Genomic DNA, 18,650 nt, shown 5'->3' with positions numbered 1-18,650 from the left:
TGTCACATGGCATAACACTCCTCAGACCATTCCAGAGATGACCTCAGATACCCAGAGACCCTAGGCTCCGCTACGATAAGCAAGGAAGTGGTACAAAGCTGGAAGAAAACGAGAAGCAGATGGATGAGTACACAACCAAGAAAAGAGGAACTGGAGACATAAAGGTAGTGAGGAGCAGCCCTATGGGAGTAGCTGGCAATGCCACCTAAGGCCATGGTGAAGTTCCAGTCTATGCTGCCACAGAGGGCCATGTCTGGTCTGTGGCCCTTCAGCAGCAGAGATCCCATACAACTAAAGGCCAGGTGGACATCCTTGGTCTGGGATGCCATTTGTGACCATGCTGATGTCTAAGGGCTGCGGAGAGCTGGCCCCACCCTTCACCAGGGCATTGTGAGAGAGCTGGCCCCAAAGGCATGAGAGCAGGAGAATTGTCCCAACCCATCTCGAACTGCAGCACCCAGGGGAGTGGGCCCTGCAATTCATCTGGGCAACACAGCAGAGCTGGTCCTGCTGGCATGGGTGCAGGTGAGCCAGCTTGGAAGGCATAAGAGCTGAAGGGCTGGCATTGCCACCTGTTAGCTGTGGTGTTGGATGAGTTAGCTGGATAGTGCTAAAGAGCTCTTTCTGAGGCCATGGGTGCTGTAGGTGCAGAAGAGCTGGCATATCTGGCATTGATAGTGTAGGAGTTGCCTGAGGCCTTGAACCAGACCAATGACTCATTACAATGAACACTTGTGAGCAAAGAAGTATGGACACAGTGACACAGTATATACTATGGGCCACACTGTGATACACTATAGCTCCCACAATGAGATTTATTTTCTTTTGAGGGGGCATTTGCAATGGTAGAGGGTGGCTACAATGGTGGAGAGTGGGTATAAAGGGCTGAGGAGGTGAGTGGGATTGGGGTACAGGATGTAAAATCCACAAAGAAACAATAAGAAATTAATTTTTTAAAAAAGGATAATTCAACCCCAAAGCCAGATACCACATTCTCTCAACAGCCATGGGATCCTGGAAGAAGACCTTGCGTTCCAGACAGGAAGGATGTGCTTTATCTAGATACAGACACCTGGCCCACAAAACTGTGACAATGATGTGTTGTTAAAGCCATTAAAGTGGTGGCAGTGAGTTCCACACAATACATAAGACTCAGGAACACGTATGCAATCTAGCCATGCTTTTTAGCAGGCACAGACAACCCCTGTGGAGGAAAGACCATAAATAGTATACCAGAAAGTGGACCAGGGCCCCATTAGGGGATTGTCAAAAATACACCAAGCTGCTAGCTATGGAGCGATGAGAGCTGACAGCAGAGCATTGGCCTCTCATTGCTCCCTGATCAGACCATTGAGCAAGACTACAAGTTGATCAGCAAAGATGCTCTTATTTTGATGGTCTGAACTTGTATGCAGAGAATATAGTGAGAAATTATGAACATACGTTCCATGCTGTCACCCCCACACTGCCCACTAGCCAGCCTCTTTTCCATGGTCTTCCTTCAAAAGAAACCTCTCTCTCTTTCTTTCTTTCTTTCTCTCTCTCTCTCTCTCTCTCTCTCTCTCTCTCTCTCTCTCTCTCTCTCTCTCTCTCTCTCTCTCTGAAACTGAAAAAGTGCTTCAAAAAGGAGATTTCTGCAGCCTATTGTCCTATTCTGCCCTTGGTACTTCAGATTTTGCCCAGCCTGCTTTTATCTCTCAGAAGACTCAGGAAATGGTTATTTTTTCCTTTAATAAAAAAAGACTGAGTTAATTATTCACTGCCTGCCAATTCCTTCCCTAATGGCATTATTCCCAGTCTAACTGCTACCCTCAAGCCCTGGTCTCTTGTCCTAGACTCTAAGAGACATCCCCAGCACATACCCTTTCCACAGCAGTTATTCCTCAGGGCCATGCTGAACTTCCTTTGAGATGCTAGTGAGGATTATTGTCCATTGCTTTTCCTCTTTGGAACTTCTGTTACAACACCCTGGCACTTTTGGCCTGAGACAAATAATAATAATAATAATAATAATAATAATAATAATAATAATAATAATAATAATAATAGAGCTCCAAGTAGTTCAGGGATTCAAACGTGAATTCCTTTCCATCTGGGTTTAAGACAGCTTAAGTGTTGTCACAAACTAACCAACTACACAATTCCCTATCCAGAGAATCTAACTGCCTTTTACTTTTCGGTCAGTGGTTTGTCTTGTTTTGTTTGTTTGTTTGTTTAAGCTGCCTGCACAGTTCCTTCACTTGTAATGTTTGTGACAGTCCCAATGCCCCAGACTGTGCCTTAAGGCAGTGAAATCACAACTGTGGGGAGAAGGGGTGCAAGAGGGAGTGGGGCGCAACCCTGGTAGTGTTATTTTTCAATCATGACTCTTCATAACATTACTGTCTTTTAAGAAGTTGCCCACAAAAGCTAAACGTGTAGCAACCTTTGATCTGCTTCGTAGGCTCTTTGTTCGCACCAAGATTCTCACACATCAGCACTTCTCATTGAAGTGACTGACAATATCAGGTTTTGAGCTGAAATGTATCTGGTTCAGTGCATTAAACATGCAGCCTGCATTGCTCATAAAATTCCAGCTAAAACTGTCACTGCGCAGAGGAGCACATGTCAAGGGCTAGATTCCTTATTTAATAAGATTATAAACACAAGTTTTAGTAAGTACTTAATACACTAATGATTCCGAAGCTGTATGTGACCTGTGCGGTGGCTATGCAATACTTCGAATTAGCTACTTTACATTCAAAACTAATTTTGACCTCTCTTGTTTCCCAAGCAGCATGACTCAGGCAACAGCTGCCTCTGGGGAGAAAAACCTTCGCACACAGACCACTAGGGGTGATCTAAAGCTTATGTACGTGTGCCCTAATTTAACTGAGCTATGCCTGCACACTGAAGACCTCTAGGGATCGTGTAAGTGATACATGTGTTTGATTCTCAACCCAAGAAATGCTAATTCACTGAGTGGGAGTCTAGGTAAAATTAGACTTTATTTCTTAGAGCAGTTTTCAGTTTCAGAGATTAGACAAACAGTACTAAGAGCTCCCATGTGCTCTCTCTCCCAACAGTCAGACTTTCCATATTACCACTTTGCAGGGATGTTTCTTTGCTCCAAAAAGAAACTGGTCTCGTGTCTTTAGATAGTCCCAACCTAACCCACAAGAGTGGGTGTAAAAAGAAAAAGGGATATAGTATAACCCCCGCAAACCATCACTAATGGTCCAAACACCAATTACTAGGAGTCTTGATTTGCTTACTAGTGCTGCAAATACCATGGCAAAAATCGGCTTAGAGGTAAAGGATAAATTTCACTTTAAAGGTTGCAATCTGTTGTCCATATTGAGGAACACAAGACAAGATCTAAAGTCAGAGACTTGGAGACAGGAACTGAAGAGGGGCTGTGGGGGGAACCATGCTTGCTGGTTTGGTTTGCTACTTTTCTTAGCATTTCAAGTCCATGGACTCATAGAGCACATTGTCCACAGTTAGCTAGATACTGTTACATCAACAGGCGGTCTTAAAGAAAATGCCTCCCTGATATGCCCACAGGACAGTCTGATGAAGGCAATTTCTCAACTTGGGTTGCTTCCTCCAAGATGACTCTAGTTTGTGTCAAATTGACAAAAGCTAAAGAGTGTATGGGAAGGGAGTTGCTGGGAATAGCAGGCACTTCTCACACCTGCCCACAGAGAAACTATAGGGAAATGCATGAGAATTTCAGATTTTGCTTGGTTTTTGTTTGTTTTGTTTTGTTTTTAGTTTTTGGTTTTGTTTGTTTGTTTTGAATTTCTGACTTTTCCACAAGATTTTATGTCTGACTCCCAGTGGTCTCATGCCAGGTCTTTTGTACACTTGCCCCTTGTTACTCGAAGGAATTCATTCCAAGTGCCACTACTAATGACAAATTTCAAACATACCCAAGTCTGTCAAGTAAAATGATAGAGTATTTACATACAACCTATGTGTGTTTGTCCTTATTCGTTGAGTCAACTCCAAAGCATACAATACTTAATGTGGCACAGGCAGACACTTTGTAAATAGCTGTGATACTGTGTAATTTAGGAGAGGAGAGACCAGAAATGCTCTGCTCACATTGCAGAGAGAAACAATTTTTGTTTCCACCACATTTACCCTCACAGATGATAGTATCCATGGGTGTGGAACACATAGATACAAAGGCCAATTGTAATTTGTAACAATTTAACAACACTCATAAATAAGCAAGAAAAAAGCAAAGGAATAGGAAAACCAACACTCCCTTTGCCCTTTCAAAACAGCAGAACCCAGCTGAACATCGAAGGCACTGATCTCAGTTTAGTTTCTATGAAACTCACCCTTAAGATCACGAAGGTCAAAGTCATTTCCTGCGAACGCACACAGCTGTGATTTGCCCCAAAACTTGGTAAGAGAAGAAGCACATTCTTCCTGCAGACAGGAGTTCTATACAAGCTGGAAAACAAGCACCTCCATTACATTATAATTGACTCTAATTGGCTCTCCCACGGGCTGTTAAACTCTTTATCTGTAGCCCAGTAGCACATTAGGGAGCTTTAACACCTCTATCCTGCCTTGTAGAACATAAGATAAAGTACACCTCCTACACGCCCCATACCTAAGGAGCCGAGCCTGGGCAAACTGTGCTCTTCTGGGCACACAAAGCAATAGTGCTCCATGCAGAGGAGTGAGTATTCAGGGGTAGATGTGAAACACCCCACTGCCTGCCAACTGCAGAAAAGAAAACTTTTAACTGATTGGTTTCTATTAATCTAATCCCTGACAGCTTCATACACATATAGAATATATTCTAGTCATCCCTCTCAAACATTTGTAGAATTTTTAAAAATTTTGATACATCATCCAAGCAGCATTACACTTTCTTGTATTTTTCTCGCTTTCATTGATTCCAGCTAGTCATTGGGCACAGTTGGAGAATTGGAGAATAGGGAATGGAGATAAGATGTAGGATCTAGCATGGAGAAAATGACACAGTAGGAAAACACCAGGAACCAGGAAGGGCAGAGAATCTGTAGCAGATAAAGAGCAAGCACTGAGGTCAGAAATTTGAAAGGATACAACAAATATAATAAATTACCTGATCCCCGTGCTCTCAGACCATAGCCAAGGTGGAACAATTGCTCATTATTCTGTAATACAGACAAGTGTCCTACATAGACTCAAAGATAGCAAAGCCACATAAGACCCTCTAAATTACCATTATATTCTCATAAATATTTACGTAAATTGTCTCTACTCACGAACACACACACACACACACACACACACACACACACGTGCGCACACGCACACGCACACACACAAATCTGTTTCGAAAACTGAAGTTTCTTCCTTCAGGCCTCTACCCTTTGGCCTCCATGATCTAAAATACCACACATGTCTCCTTTCCGGTAGCTCTGACTGGGAATATCCTTCCTTCGTGGTGAATATTCTCTGTCCTTTATCAACCCTCTTTCATCCCCTCCCCCTACACAACTATTTCTCCCTAGTCTCCTTAACTCCTACAAGACAGAGAAATGCTTTTTATTTAACTCTTCAAAAGAACAAATTTTCTGGTGACCGCATCCCCTCCTTCTTAAGCATCCATTCCCCCCGAACCTTTGTAATACCCTTTGAGGATAAAATCTCCCCTTACTACAACCATTCTGGAAATCAGTCTGGAGGTTCCTCAGAAAATTGGACATTGAATTGCCTGAGGATCCAGCTATACCTCTCCTGGGCATATACCCAAAAGATGCCCCAACATATAAAAAAGGCACGTGCTCCACTATGTTCATCGCAGCCGTATTTATAATAGCCAGAAGCTGGAAAGAACCCAGATGCCCTTCAACAGAGGAATGGATACAGAAAATGTGGTACATCTACACAATGGAATATTACTCAGCTATCAAAAACAATGACTTTATGAAATTCGTAGGCAAATGGTTGGAACTGGAAAATATCCTGAGTGAGGTAACCCAATCACAGAAAAACACACATGGTATGCACTCATTGATAAGTGGCTATTAGCCCAAATGCTTGAATTACCCTAGATGCCTAGAACAAATGAAACTCAAGACAGATGATCAAAATGTGGATGCTTCACTCCTTCTTTAAAAGGGGAACAAGAATACCCTTGGCAGGGAATAGAGAGGCAAAGATTAAAACAGAGACAGAAGGAACACCCATTCAGAGCCTGCCCCACATGTGGCCCATACATACACAGCCATCCAATTAGACAAGATGGATGAAGCAAAGAAGTGCAGACCGACAGGAGCCGAATGTAGATCTCTCCTGAGAGACACAGCCAGAATACAGCAAATACAGAGGCGAATGCCAGCAGCAAACCACTGAACTGAGAACAGAACCCCCATTGAAGGAATCAGAGAAAGAACTGGAAAGCTTGAAGGGGCTCGAGACCCCTTATGAACAATGCCAAGCAACCAGAGCTTCCAGGGACTAAGCCACTACCCAAAGACTATACATGGACTAACCCTGGACTCTGACCTCATAGGTACCAATGAATATCCTAGTAAGAGCACCAGTGGAAGGGGAAGCCCTAGGTCCTGCTAAGACTGAACCCCCAGTGAACTAGACTGTTGGGGGGAGGGCAGTAATGGGGGGAGGATAGGGAGGGGAACACCCACAAAGAAGGGGAGGGGGAGAGATTAGGGGGATGTTGGCCCGGAAACCGGAAAGGGAATAACACTCAAAATGTAAATAAGAAATACTCAAGTTAATAAAAAAATAAAATAAAATAAAAATAAAAATAAAAAAATCTCCCCTTACCAAGTCCTCGTATGATTTTAATTGGACATGAGTGAGCATGAGCACTAGTGGTCCCTAATACTGAAAGCAGTTTTTAACTGCAACTCTGCGTCAAAATCCCTAGGACTTTGTTAGAGACAGGATATGGGTTCCAACCTCTAGATGTTTTAATGTAATCAATAAGCCTTTGGTGGGCCTTGGGATTCCACTGGAAAGTAGTTTTCAGCTGAGGCTAATGGTAAGCACCAAGTCTCTTGTCATCAGAACCATTGCAGAAAGACTGGGGAGATGACCACACAGTTAAGCTTCTGGTGTCACAAGCACAAGGGTTTGACTTTAGACTCCAAAATTTCATATAAATGCCTAGTGGAAAGTGGATATGGGAGTGCACCTACAATGCAAGCCTCAAGTGGCAGAGACATGGGAAAACCAGAGCAAGTTGGTGAGGCTAGATGTTTCAGGAACTCCATGTTTGGTTGATATATCCTGCTTCAAAGAACAAGATATCTTCTATCTTGGAAGAAGGATCCTATCAACCATTGATCTCCGTGCATATGTGCACACAAAAGCATATGGACACACACACACACACACACACACACACACACACACACACATGCTCAAACAAATGCACACATGCACACAAACACACATGTGAATATAGATAGACGAGAACATACATGCACAGGCTTTAAAGGAAGCATTATTGATCCTGGAAAGCAAGGCACACAGTAGGGCCAATATAGAAGTAATCAAAGGCCAGTTCATGCATGATACAGATATTAGGCTTCTCTCCTGAGAAAGCACTGAAAGATGAACATAGAAGGACACTTCATCTCAGCTGCCTCTTTTGGAAACCTTGTCTGAAGTTCCTAGCTGTCAGGCAATAAACACAAATGACTACTATAAATTTAAATCTCTGAAGTTTCTTGTGGGAACAGGATACCACGATTGAATACTCTGTGATGCTGAATGGATGATAAGAACTTCACCATTTTAGAAAGTCAGAGTGTTGCAAACCTGAACTAATCAACAACAACGCCAGGAGTAAAAGTGGGCACAAGACAACTAGGCAAAATATTATGCTGTAAGGGTTTACTATTGGCCAAAGAGAGAGACCTGGGAATCACTAATGAAAAAGATGGGAATAATGGCTTCTAAAAAGACCCAGCCTCATGAGGGCAACATGATATGATTTACTGAGTACTTTCAAGGACGCATGGGTAACTTCTGAGCAGCAGTGAGACTAGTAGATCTCCAAGATTTGGGATGGAAGTGGTTCCCATATGAAGTGATCAAACAAAAATGATTTTATCAAAGCTAGAGGGTATCGGGTTCATCTCAAAGTCTTATTGATAATGTGCAGTACATCCCTAGTTCTTACAGCATCAGGATTTAGTAGAGGGCCACATGCCACTCTACTGATTATGCTTTCTTATAGTGAATTGAGAAGCTGTACAGGAAAAACAAACCAGGGTTACAGTGAGTTATTGTACTGTTTCAATGCAAGAAGACTGCAGTCATGTGGAATTGAACCCACACTGTGATGCTGACCCAAAGAGAAGAGTCTGAGGAATAGGAGGAAGGACAGGAGTTGAGAACCAACACTTCCATTGCTGAAGTCAGCTCTGTCCTCAAAAATCTCAGAGGTCATGTTTCCATCACTTTGTGCTGGCCACCAGCCAAGCAAACTCTACTGTTTATTAATGGTTTGTACCATTGTCCTACATAATGCTCGTTCTGTAAGGGAGAACAGACCAGGACACATCAAGACCAAGTTCTGAGAGAAAATGTGGTTTATTTGCTCCAGAGGTAGGGAAGCAGAAACAGATGTGACCTGTAGGCAAATGACAGTTTATAAAGGGAAAGGCAAAAACACCATGTGTGTTAGGATCAACTGCATGTTTGCCATGATCTTGCATGCCAGAGCCCTTCATACTCTTCTTAAAGATAGTATTTGATAAAAAAAGCACATAATCTGTTGCTGTTGATTTTATAGCAGGAAAGTTAATGAGTAAAATTATATGTTGTCTTCTTCCCTCCAACCTCCCCACTCCCTTCTCCATCACTCCTCTTCAGTTCTTCTTCTAAATGATTTTTCTCAGATATCATTCTGAACATAGAAAAATACCAGAGAAGATGCACAGGCCCACTGCCCAGAGCCAGGCATTAAAATGGGGCATCCATGCTTGTAAACAATTGTCAAATCCATCATATTGATTTTAAAGACTGTGAAATAGAGGCCTGTGCTCATCTAAATGCTTGTTTACAATGAGCTTGTTATTTTGTAATGGGGAGGAGGTGGGGCTTTTCTGTTTGTTTTTATATTTTTGTTTGTTGTTTTTGCTTTGTTTTGTTTCTGTTTCTGTGGTAAACTGCTTGTAAATTATGCACTTGTATGATTAAAGTAAGAAAACCAAATCAAACCATTTGCTAAAGTTAAAATATGTACACTAATATGAGATTTTAAAGTAGATATCCTTAGGGATTCTTGGGCATTGGCTTCAGGACCACCCTACCTCTGTCTTCCATGACCATCAAAACCCATCAATACCTAAAATAAAATGGTAAGTAGCATCTGAATACAACTTTCCATTTATCTTCCCATGTGTTTTAAATTATCTTAGATTACTTAAAACCCCTACATCCAAAGGTATGCTATATTAAGAGTTACTATACTGCCTCATTTAGAAAATAACATCAGGAAGGAGGGGAAGCCTAATTTTCTTTAGTATAGGCTCATAGACTTTCTTTTCAAATATTTTGATTTCATGATGTCTGGCTCTGTGGAGGAAAAAACATACATGAATGCTTCTGCACAGAAACCTAACTAATGAAAAATATGTAGTATTATTTTCTTCATTTATTACTGTAACATTTTTCTACTTATTCCTTCACTGCCAAGTCTGCCAGATCACTGAATGTGTTCCTTAGTTTCCCGGAGAATAAAGAATAGATAAATCTCTCATCCAGTTCTTAGCTCACCAGAAACAAGTGTCTTTCAGTATGGAAGCCATAAACCTCACATGGTTCCTACTTGAAATGTGATCAGTTGAAATTAAGATGTACTGCATCAAATCCACCACGAACTTGGAAGATATTTAAATATCTTTTTGTAGATTCCATTGTTGAGTGATAGCATTTTTGGTGACTGGTGTTAAGTAAAATGCTATTAAAATGTTGCCACTGTAGGTTAGTGTTGTAGGGCTACCACTAACAATCACTCCTTCAAGAGCTTAAACAGCAGACACCCATTTCAGTGTTCTACAGGAGACCCGTCTGAAAGCAAGGCTTTAGCACATATGTGCCTTCCGAAGCCTGTGAAAGCTCTCCTTGGCTTGAAGATGGTTTTCTTATTCTTGAATCAATTCCTATTACTTTTCCTTTATGAACATCTAACTTTGCCTGATTTCCATTGTAAGAACATCAACCATCAATCAACTGATCACAACTCAATTTAAAACACAGATTAATTGTGCTTTCAAAAAGTATGAAAAATGCAAAATAACATGTAGAGATCATAATAAGATTGTGTTATGGAGTTATTCCTAGGAAATCGTTCCCTCCCCAGAGACCAATGGTCAGGGACTACTGTGGAGGCAAAAGTATAGTGAAATTTGCTGGGATGAGTAAATTTACTTGAAGATATATCAACTTACTCTCTGGCACCATCTGGATTTCTGCAATTCTACAGAAATTATAAACCTCAGTTCAAAATGAGTGGAATATTTTTATTGAATATTTTTAGTTTGTAGGGGGTGGCTAAGCAGAGGATAAAACTAACTTGACTCGTGAGTCATTTGTGCATTTATTGACCCCCACGTATCTATGTATTCATATTACATTTAACTATTTTGGAGGCTTTCAGGCTGTACTCATAGAATAACTCATCAATCTACTCAAGTAAGCAGAGAGTTTGGAAATGGGAGGTAGGAAGGTAGGGTTTAAATAAGCAGGCAGGCAAGACTCTGAGCTAATGATACAAGGACGGGGAGAGGTTGAGGAAGATAGAGGTGCGTATTGTCAAACAGGAGACTGGGGCCATGTCTGCAAGCCATGGTGGGCTCCGTGCTAGGCCATTCTTCCACATTCCTTAGGCATGTAGAAAGGGCTGACTTTTCTAAACAAACTTTTTGCCAAAAATTTAGATATGCACTCTTCTCACAACATATTTTTTGTCATTCTTGTCAACTTGTCCTGACACTCCATTAATATTCGGGGCCTCTGGGAATTTCTGTTTCCCTACAATAAACCTATAAAAATAAAAAAGAATATATATTTAAATTGAAGTAGTGGTTGAGAGAAAGCTGTTAACAATGACTGGTCTTTTTATTATCAGGCAGCAAAATTATTCTTATTCAGCAAACACATGGAAGATAAGCATGAAAAATTGCTTGAAAAGTGTACACATTTTATTTCTCTTTGGCTGAACTGAATCTCGGTGGTCTCCAGTGTCAAATGTATGCTCTTTGGAAGGAGTGGTCAAGGAAGGGGGACTTTAACAACATCCTACAGCCGCACAGAAACCCTTACAGACAGGTCCACTCAGAACTAAACTAACTGCAGCCTTCAGAAGCCACTTCTGGGATTCTTAATAACCCCTCCCAGCACAGGGAGCCTTGGTAGGCATCCTAATCTCTCCAAATTGACCTCTTTCCTCTCCTCCTCATCAGTGTGGCAAAGCACATTCCATTTTCAGAGATGAGAAACAAAATGATTCCAAGGCTCCCCAGACGTGCCCACGGGAGATAAGGCTGTACTGCATTAACCTTCCCACCCAATGTGCTCCCAGTGGCAAGAACAGGGGAAACAAGGCTCAAATTAATTTGCATCCTAGCATACATGCTTGGGACAGTTACAGATTTTGAACCGATGCTCTCCTCTCAGGTCCTTAGGTCTCTGGCACAGATTTCTCTGTAACAAAAGAACAGTTCAGTCACATACTTTATTTCAATCAAAGATTTTGTGTATACATTTATATAGCGAGAAAACCTTTGATATGTATGTTTCTTGATACCATTGACAGCCATATTCTTTCCTTAATGCTTATGCAAGTACTTTAAAATATTTTAAAGGCACTGTATGACAAAGTTTTAAGTACACCATTGAAAGACTTTGTACAGATAAACGGTCAAAAACAAAAGCCATAGTAGTACTCATAGCTAGCAATTCATCAGGCAATAATATGTCTAATAATATTCTACCCTATATGGGTGAGTTCACATGAGGATAGAAACATGGCATATTCCAAGTCAAAGTAGGAAAAATGGGCTTGTACCATCTGTTTTTTTCTTTGTCTTAACCTTACTAACTTACAGTGAAGTCACCAATCACTCCACTTGATACCTGGACTTAGCATGGTTCCTTCAGCTCAGGAAATTGAACTCAGAGTCTTGTTTATGCCAAGAAAGAGTTTTACCTTTGAGCAATATTCGTAGCCCTCTTTTGCTTTTGATTTTGAGAAAAGGTATCAGTAAACTGGCTGAGTAGAGTTGAACCTCCCTCTGGGAGGTTTCCATCATGAGATCCTCCTGCTCTAGTCTCTAAAGTGGCTATGATAACAGGTCTGGTAGATTTCTGGTATACCAACCAGTCTGGTATACTTCTCGTTATAGTTCATGAAACCTGTTATGAGAAGACATTGCTATGAAACTATTTTTTTTAAAGGGAGTCCATGTTTGGGTATTTCTCAAGCTGAGTTCCCATTAATTTCTGCTTCAGGACATGTGTGGTAGCTTAATACTGAATTTATTTAAACTACATTGAATTTCTTTCATCACAGTTGTCTGGTCACACCCAGTACCCAACATTTTGAGCCCCTTGTACTGTAAGTTTGGATCTAGCACTGTGAGGCTGCCAGGCACGAAGGAAGCTTAGCAGCCTGGAATTCCACTTGGCTTAAGCTACACATATACACAGTCCTTTCCTCACAGCACATTTTGGCGATCTGTGACCTTTACCTGCACAGTTCAGTACCTATACCAGGCTTCTGATTCCTCCTTGACAAACCTATAGCAATGCCCTGTTTCCACTCAAACATGTCATCGAACATGTTTAGAAAATACAGGAAATAGACCCAATCCAGCCTGAGCCAGTTTTGTGTAGATTCACAGTAAGTCAAACTGTGTCATCTTCATAAATTTTCAGAGAAAAATACCCCATTGTCCATCTTATTCCTATGTACAACCACACAAGCATACATATGATTAATATTAGATGTATCATACGAAACAATGTGTGCAGTAGAGAAAGGCTTACCCAAACCTGTCACTGAATAAAGAGTGTCAATCATAAGCAAGGTCTTACCAACCAGCATCCCCCTTTTCCTAAACTCTATAAAGAAAGCCCCAAACAATAACTTCTGCCCTTGAGTGTTGTAAATCAAGAAGCATGCTGCTGCCTTGCAGTGCATCTAACATGAACTATAGCTTTGCTGCCGAATACATTTTCTTGCTAGTTTTCCGTCTGTGTGTTAACTTCTACAATCCTTTGAACAGAAAGCCAAGAACCTGGAGACACCAGTCAAGAGAGTATTCGTGATTCTCGGCAGAGAGTACATGATTAGTTCAGGCTAATACAAAATTAATAGATATGGAGTAGTAAAGTCAGAAGTACTTCAATGTCTGCTTTCTCTCTTGCTTCTCTAGCATTTTCCACAATAACTGCCACAGGTTAGCCTTCTAGACAGATGTGAGATACCAGGAAATATATTTGCATTATCCCAGCAAAGGCCACTAGGGCCAGCTACCCCCACTTAGTCTACCTGCCAGTAACCCCTTAGCTCCTGAGCCAGCTGAGTCCAGATTGGTGAGGCCTAGCCCAACCAAGCAAGTCTCCAGCTAACTCCAGGTTTATGAGGAAAAAAAAAGAAAAACCTATGTGTCAGCTTAAGATACTTAATATGACTATAGTGGAGAGGAAAATGTAAGTGAGTACTAGGTTGGGTTTTTTGTCAAATTTATGATACTCCTTGGCAAATGGGTGAAAGAAAACCATACCATTGCTGAAATCATATTGCCTGTAAACATTCTAGGCCTTAAGCTGAAGTCTGATATTCCTTAGAATTGACTCAAAGGGTGAGACTATGGAAGGGGATTCTCCCACGACCCTCTTCTCCATGGGCACCCAAACTTCAGGTTGTCTTCTGGGCTGTGGGATCATACAGGATCAGTGTCTTCCCTACTAGTTCTTTGATATCAGAGTCTCAGCCTAATCCTGCATACATCCCAAGAAATCAACCTTGTGTGCTTGGGATCATATTAGCTTTTTCGCTCCAAAGCTGTGATAAATTTGTTTTTATTCTTGCCTTGAGGAGAAATGGAATGTGCTGGATTTTTTGAGCTAAGAATATTTTTGATAATCTTTAGCTCAAAGTTTCTTATATGTAGCAAGGGGAGGGGGCGCTGTCTTGTCCCTGGAAGAATGTATCCTGTGCTAATGTAGCAATGTGAATGGAATTAGTGGACATTATGTTAAATAAAATAAGCCAGAAAGAAATAAAATTCTAAAGCTGGATATGGTTGTATATGCCTGCAACCCCAACCAACCCTCAGGAGGCTGACACAGAAGGATCGTGAGTTGGAGGTCAGTCTGGTCTACATAGCAAGACTTGTCTTCAACCAGTCACCTATCCAAACACAGAAAACAAAATGTCATGTTTTCATATTTTATGAAAATTAAATTCTCCCTGTTCAAAGGAAATTAAATACTTGCTCTTTTTCATACTTTTATAGTATTTTAATTTTTTGAGAATTTCACACAATGTATTTTGATCACATTTATTACAATTCTTCTCTCTAACTCCTCACAGATCTACTTTTACCTGCTGACCACCCTTCAACTTTATGTCTTCTTTCTTATAATTATTCAGTAATCCATTAGCTTCAATCTGTACTGCTCATACTCTTTGGGTATGGAGCCTTACAGTGGAGTTTGGTCTACCCACCAGGAACCCTTGAAGAAAACTGACTATGTATCTCCCAGAACCACAAATTGTCTATAGTTAATGAGTTTGGAGTAGACTTAAGCCCTCCCACTCTGTGCTGGGATGCTGATTGGCTTGATCATGTGCAGGTCATATATACAGTCAACAAGAGCTGCTGTGAGTTCAAGAGTATACCAGTCCTGTCATGTCTCAATGATAGTGTTTTGCTGCAGTGCTCCCTAGACTATGTCTCTCATAATCTTTCTTCCCTCTCTTCCATGATATTGCCTTGCCTTGGGTGTAGGCTATAATACAGATATCTCATTTATGGCTGTGTAATCCACAATCACATTTTCTCTACACTTGGGCTGAAACTTTTATGATGGGATCTAAGAGCTGTATTAATTGATGAGTATAAAGAGACATATTGATACTATATCTATTTAGCAAAATAGTGTTATGCCAGAAAGTATTTGTGAACCCCAAAAGACCACCAAGGAGCCCACTCTAATGTAATAGCACTAGGGTCTTTATATACAGGTTTGGGCTCTCCTCTAACCCTAACACAGCAAAATTGGAAGGTAGAACAGCTTTGAGCCCTTATCAGGAGGGTATCAGGATAAGGTTTTATAGGTAATGGCAAGCAAGCAAGGGGGTTTAAAGCACCAACAGGTGCTTTGAAGCAAAAGCGTGAACAATCACAAACTGTACGAAACAATCAGACTAATCTTTGATTGACTGTTGCTAGGAAGTAGCTAAGGAGAAACTCTAAAGTATGGACCAAGGACAAGCCATGGGATCCTTCCTGGTAATTGGGTGTGGCTTGGGTTCAACTACAGGTCAAATTCTCAGACTTTCTTTTAAGATGGAGACCAGTCACAAGATGGAGTAGATTTGGCCTCTCGTTAGCAGTAACAGGTTCATCTCTTGAGCCTGTGTACTCCCATCATGGGATCTTGGCCACATTTGCAGTATTTACAGAGCAAACTAAAATCCAATAAGAAAACAATTTGTTACTTCCATAACATTCATGCCACTATTAAACATGTGATATCTTGTCTGCCATGCCTATCTTTTATTGAAGTTCTAATGGTAAATAGGTAAGACTATTAATGACCCAATCAGCAGCCTCCATAGACCCTTCTAGTGCTGTGAGAGCTACACAACAAGAAGGAAGCTTTGTGGTCACTACTTACTTGATCTATCCATGTCCTGCAGCCAATGTATATGAATCTTAACTGTCATCAGGTTCTAGTAAGTATCCAAGAGACAGTGGCCAGTATTCTGGAGGTGTTTAGGATATATTTGACCAACAGCTCAAGGTAACATATTCTACACATTGGCACTGGGCATTCTGTTTGGAATCAAAAGGTTTCTGGGGCAAGCATAGTCCCTGTATATTATAACTTCACATAAGCTTTTTTATACGAAAAAAATATTATGGTATATTTTTAAATGATAGATATGATATGATATGATAGATTTAGTAAGCTAATAAAATAGTAAGTTTGTATGTGATTTTTTTCAAACATCCTTAGTTTAAGTTATCCCATCCTCAAGCCCTCCTTTGCCCTACCCTCCTATCTCTCACTTCTCTGTAGAAGTAAAAAGTCAATCTCCTTTTAAGGGACTGGAACAACAATCATTAAGACAAAAGGAGGGAGAGTGGTAAGAAGGGTAGTGCCTATTACTCAGATTTACACTGTGTGTTACATTGTACTGTTTCCCCATCCATGTACAAATATTACATCTCGCTAATTTACGAGTGGAAGTGAACACACTCGGCTTGTTTGAAGCTGATTTAGCCAATAAGACCACACAGTACCCCCTCAACATTTCTAAAACGTTGAGCACAGAAATTGGCTAGAATCTTGAGCTACAGAAAGATCGCACTCACTAGCTGTGGGCACGTTCTGAGCATCTGCATTTCTTACAGGTTCTTAGGTCACAATATGAAGATGGTACAGAAAAAAATGCTTAGATCAGCAAGGCCTCAGGACATTGCAGAAGAGACCCAAAATACTGAGTTGTCAGAGATCCTCCCCAAGCAGTGAGAGAACCTGATTCCCAAAACATCACACTAAACATCAGAACAGATGTTTTATCCTTTTATTCTTATGTTTATTGCTGTTTTATTCTTGTTCTCACTGGTTCATATCAGTCAAAAAAATCAATAAGTTAATAAAAATACCAAACTAGGTTTATATATGCTATTTTTATTTTTTCCCGTTAAAGGATATTTTAAGTGACCAGAAGAAACTTTAATTTTTAAATTTTCCAGTTCTAAGAAGTAAAAATACATATAAAAAAACTTCTTGTTTAAAATAAATTTGTTAAAACTTCTTACTTACCCTGAAAACACATATAAATACACAGAGCACAAAGTAACCATAGCAAGCAGAATGATCACGTCATTCCACAGTAGAGGGCCAAGTGACCTACTTCCAAAATTTGGAAAGAATTTTTTTCTCCATATAAAGCCACTGAGGTTGGATTACTTAGACTTTGCATGGTGAACAGTAACTGGGAGAAAAGGAAAGCAAGCACTTTGACCAGTTTGACCTTGACTCAAAATGGGTTGGCATCTAATGCTGCTTTAGAAGTTGACAATCCCCTTGTTGGTGAGGAGAAAGTATCTCAGCCAATTCATGTAGAAGATTGTCACTGTTGTAGTCTTTCTTGGTAAACACACTTAATAGTGCCATGGGAACTCTATACAATGGCTACTCACAGTGACAGATCCATCACCAAAGGAGCCAAACTGATGAGAATAGATTATCAATAGACAATAGCAGACCTAGGGAACCACTTGCCTTAACATAGGTGACATACAAAAATATGAACACAGGATCTTTTAAAATATACATAGACCAGGAAAAAAAAAAGGATTCTATGCTGGGAAAATCAAGGATGGATACAGCTAGAGCAACCCAGAATTCTAACTTCCTGAGCTCAGCACCTTCTCTCTATTTATCTAACTCTGGCTACTCTTTTAAATTTTAGTTCATATATACCCCCTCAATGAGTGCTTCCCCGTTGGCCCAGATTATGGTGGCCTCTGTTGAAGTTCTAACCACTAAGAGTCAAACACTATCAGGGTATTTTGCAATTTTGTCAGCCTATAATTATTCATGCAATCATTTTGTTTAGCTCCTCTGTTTAATAAAGGTGCTTTTGAGAATAAAATGCATGTTCAGCAAATAATCATTGAGGAAATAAGTAAATCTATGTTGACAGAAAAAGAAGGTCTTGATCTATATGAATCCGAAACAAGAAATCCTTGGGGAAGGAGCGAAGACATAGAAACTTACAGTAGTGTTTTAAAAATGAAAACAAAAACCAAAACCGTTAAGCATAAACACAAGAGGCCTGAGAGACAAGGAATGTTTTTAAGGACAAGTACACTTGGAAAGCCAATTGGAATCTTTACAAGGGTGGAAAAGGAAAATAGGCAATATCATGGTCAGTCTAATCTGTAATAGGCAGAAACCAAAGAACGGACTGGGAGACTTTTCAGAATTTAACAATAAAAGATGAAGAGATGAAAGAGAATGAGGTAGGAAATGATCTGTATTCAGCAAATAAAAGTCTCACTGAGAGTTGTAGACACATTTGACGAGGTTTAAAAATCGGGAAAATCAGAATCAAAAGCAACAAAGATCTGAAGAGCTGCAGGAAATACCCAAAGCATTCTGGGGAAATAGCCCTATATCTTCACAACAGCAACTAAACAGAGAAGACAGAGAAGCCCTCAACAAACAGCTGCTGGTTACACTGCTGTGAACTGCTAGAAAGTAAAGCTAATGTTGCATTAGCAAGGCAAGGAATGCATTACTAGGAAACAAAGCAATATAAGTGCTAAGTGATACTGGAGTCAAAGCTGGGAAAACTGGAAAGGATCATACACCACTAATAATTTTACACACTCAATTCACTATTCCTGGGAAGGAAGAAACATAATCCCTTT

The 18,650-nt window shown here is 40.4% G+C and overlaps 1 long non-coding RNA gene across 2 annotated transcripts in view; it reads right to left on the bottom strand.

Annotated features, from left to right (window-relative positions):
* Nucleotides 1-1,512: 1,512 nt before the first annotated feature.
* Nucleotides 1,513-18,650, bottom strand: part of LOC120101705 (uncharacterized) — a 61,389-nt gene continuing 44,251 nt past the window's right edge. For both annotated transcript variants that reach the window (XR_010065404.1, XR_010065405.1), the window contains one exon: nucleotides 1,513-11,673. This is a non-coding gene — a long non-coding RNA (uncharacterized LOC120101705). The remainder of the gene's footprint in view (nucleotides 11,674-18,650) is intronic.

Source organism: Rattus norvegicus, chromosome 3 (assembly GCF_036323735.1).
Source record: "Rattus norvegicus strain BN/NHsdMcwi chromosome 3, GRCr8, whole genome shotgun sequence".
NCBI classification, from domain to species: Eukaryota; Metazoa; Chordata; class Mammalia; order Rodentia; family Muridae; genus Rattus; species Rattus norvegicus.
The sequence above is the reverse complement of the archived record's forward strand: the minus strand, read 5'-3'. Positions and strand labels throughout refer to the sequence as shown.